The sequence below is a fragment of the Marmota monax genome, unplaced genomic scaffold (genome assembly GCF_021218885.2).
Source record: "Marmota monax isolate L192 unplaced genomic scaffold, Marmota_monax_Labrador192_F-V1.1 WCK01_AAM20220418_F8-fsc00002, whole genome shotgun sequence".
NCBI classification, from domain to species: domain Eukaryota; kingdom Metazoa; phylum Chordata; class Mammalia; order Rodentia; family Sciuridae; genus Marmota; species Marmota monax.
The window spans coordinates 18,232,344-18,235,806 of record NW_026693571.1 but is presented as its reverse complement, the minus strand read 5'-3'; the positions used below and the strand labels follow the sequence as shown (position 1 = coordinate 18,235,806).

Genomic DNA, 3,463 nt, shown 5'->3' with positions numbered 1-3,463 from the left:
GAGTGCCATCTGAAGATGGGTAGACTTGCATGGTCAATACAACTTCATGTTCTCATGTATGTCTAGAGCATAGGAACTTGTGGAGAACCATCCATGGATTATATGTGAACCAAATCAGCATGTAAGCCCATTGAATAGGAAAATCTGGTATTTGGGAACTTCAGTGGCAATCCTGCTGGGTAAGACCTCTGAGATACATGTAAATTTCTATTCAGCTCTGCCAGGAAAGGTCCCACACAGCAATGGAGATGGGGTGACCTGCTGCAGCCATATATCCCACAGCCTCTTTGAGATGGGTGTAGACTGCCAAGATGCCAACCAATCTGTTGACTGCAAGACATCATGAAGCAAGACTCCACCCATGAAATCTTATCCCTGCTTTTGATGTACTCCTTAAATAAACCACTGGAGCCATTTTTTAATTGTTCAGCTTCCTGTGTGGGCTGGACCTATCAGGAGCTCTGTATTTAAAACTATTTTTTCCGACTTTGTCTTTTATTTTTTCACTAATTATTTCAGACTCTATTTTCTCAGGTGGCTTATTCCCTCCTGGGCAGGAGAAATTGCTGCAACGTGCTGGCAGCCTTGCAATAGGGACTCATGGAATTCTTGAGCTCTGATTGCTCCTGACACACTGGCTGAAGGGACTTTCTCCAGAGCTCCCTCCAGGTTCAGTAGAATCAGTATTAGGTGAGCCGGGTCATGCTAGTAGATGGTCTGGAGTCCATTCCCTGCAAAAAGTACTTGAAGGCCTCTGTGAGCTTCCCAGCCTGAACCACATGGGGCAGTCCCACAAGTCTGCCAGCTTTAGCAACTTTGTACTTATTGGCTTGGGATGAGAATTGCTTTCAACCTTGACAACATCCTTGACAGCAGGTGAATTGTCTCCTATCACTTGTAAAGTAGAACACTTTAATGTTTTTCATCTGTTATCATTTTGGCCTTGTGTGGGTCTTTTGATCTCTGGGTCTCTGTGTCCATTATAGGAACCCAGGAAGAGCTGAAGGTTTTCTTGGTTGATATATCGGGCAACATGAATGTACATTTGGCCTGCAACTCCTCCTGCCCAAAATGATAAAACAAAGTGATTAACACATGCATCAATGTTAATGAGCACAAGGCCTTGCACTAAGTCAGGATGGCTGAGTGCAAACTTGCTCAGAATGTAGGCTGCAGCTCCAGCTCCAATCTAAATGATGTTTTTCAGATTTAAGTGTGTGAGAACAGGAGGCAGCAAGTCCCAAAAAAGTCTAAGGTCAAATGTTTTCTGATATGTAGAAGCTAATCCAAAATAAGCTGGGGAGAGGGGTGTTTTACAAAATTGAAGAAAGATCAGTGGAGTAGATAAAGGGGACTTAAGGGGAGGGAGGAGAGGTAAGATAGGAAAAGAACATTGGAATGAATCTGGCCTAATTTTTCTATGCACATATATGAATATACCACAGTAACTCTCACCATTGTGTATATCCACAAGACACTAATAAATAAATAAATAACCAAAACCTATAAGTGAATAGCCAAAAGATCCAATAGAGTAGAGGGAAGAGGGAGGGAAAAGGGGAAGTACTGGCAACAGAATTAGAACAAATTTTATTCCATGCTTTTATAGTGTTGTTGAAATGAATCCTAATGTTATGTATAACTAAAAAGAATCAATAAAAAGTAGCCAAAACAACAACAAACCCAACACACACACACCCAACACACACACACACAAACTAAAATGAAAAACAACTTTAATATTTGCAGGTTGTGGGATAGTAAGTACAAATATAGTGAAAGTAAACAAATGATTTCAGTACAAAAAAAAAAGAAAAAAGAACTGGAAGCAGTATTTAAGCCAGCTCATCCATCATGGGATGCTGGTAAGCTGTTGAGAAAGAAGGTGCACCTTCTTGCTAGCCTGGGGCATCAACAAGACAGACAGCAAAGTTCTGGGAGATCTCTTACATATCCTCAAAGTTAAAGGACTTGTTGAAACAGAATTTATAGTTTAGCCTAATGTCATATCAGGATGACTGATCTGTTTCCCTTTGGGAAACCTCTTATAATGATATGGGCCATGCCAGAAGTTGTTTCTAGGTTAGGTTCATGACAGTCAAAGCCCTGGAAGTTTTATTTACCATTCTTATCATTTAGAAGTGGTTTGATCTCTCTGAATTGAACATTCTAGAACTCATCCACGAGGACAGATGAGAACAGAGGAGTCTCAAGAATAAATCAGTAACACTGAAGGTCTGTGCAGCAGCAAGCAGCCTGTGCTTTGCATTTTAAAATTCCAAAACCACATTCTTAGTATTTCCCACATCATTAACTTTCAGTGGCTTTTTGTGTTTCATTCACATTGATTTCCTCATAAAATGTACTCTTACTTTATTTGGGGGGTTTTCCAGTTTTTTAAATATCATAAATAACAAATGAAAATCCTTACACAGAATGGTTCTTTGCATGATGAATGATTTCATGAGGTGGATTCATAGATGTGAATTACTTAAACAAAGGATATGAGCTTTTCAAAAAACTTATATATATATATATGTATGTACAAGAATATATATGCAGTAAAATGCAAACCTTAAGTATATAGCTTGAATGAGTTTTTACCTATTTATATATGTATGTAATTCTTTTCCAAATCATAATATAGAATATTTCCAGTGCCTCAGAGGGCTCTCCTGTATGCCCTCTCAGTCTTACCTTCAAAAGGAAACACTGCTTTGACGTTTATTGCTATGGGATAATTTTGCCTGTTTTTGAACTTCATTATAAACATAAGGACATAGTTTTTACCCTTGTTTCTATTTTTTATCAATAGCAAGTCTGTGAGATTCATTTGTTATTGCAAAAACTCAATTGCTTGTTATTTTAAGTTTCTGTGTAGAATTCCACTCCTTAAACACTGACAGTCCGTGCCTCATGATGGTTCCACCCATGCTATTTCAACTTTATGATGGTGTAAAAGCAATACGTATCCAGTAGAAACCATTTTGGATACTGAATTTTGATCTCTGGGCAGACTGTTGATATGCAGTATGATACTCTCTCATCTTGCTGGGCAGTTAGTTGATGAACCCTGACTAATTCCATGTTAAGATTGGGAGCCATCTCATCACAAAGTCATGAAAAGTTCATATCTGTTTTACTGTAAAATAGATTTCTATTCGGCCTGACCATAATTTGATGTTTAAAAAACTTTCTTGGGATTCCTTCCCTATGCCTTGAACTTAGACATGCCGGACTCTCCTTGACCAGATAACAAGCCTCCCTGAAATCCCAGCTGCTCCTCGTTAACTCTGATGTTAAGCCTGTAGATCATTAACCTGCTATCTGCCTTTGTATTATGTTTGCCTGAACCCTGTCAGCTGTAAGTTCCCAAGACACCTGCCTTTGTAATTTTTGTTATAACACCCCCTCATCCCCCGCCAGCACTTAGGTCAGATGCTGTCCTCTGGTGAGGCAGTTG

General features: G+C 39.2%; 1 pseudogene; it reads right to left on the bottom strand.

Annotated features, from left to right (window-relative positions):
- Window positions 1-598: 598 nt before the first annotated feature.
- On the bottom strand, window positions 599-2,178 carry LOC124102696 (protein NDRG3-like; annotated as a pseudogene).
- Between the last annotated feature and the right edge of the window lie 1,285 nt (window positions 2,179-3,463).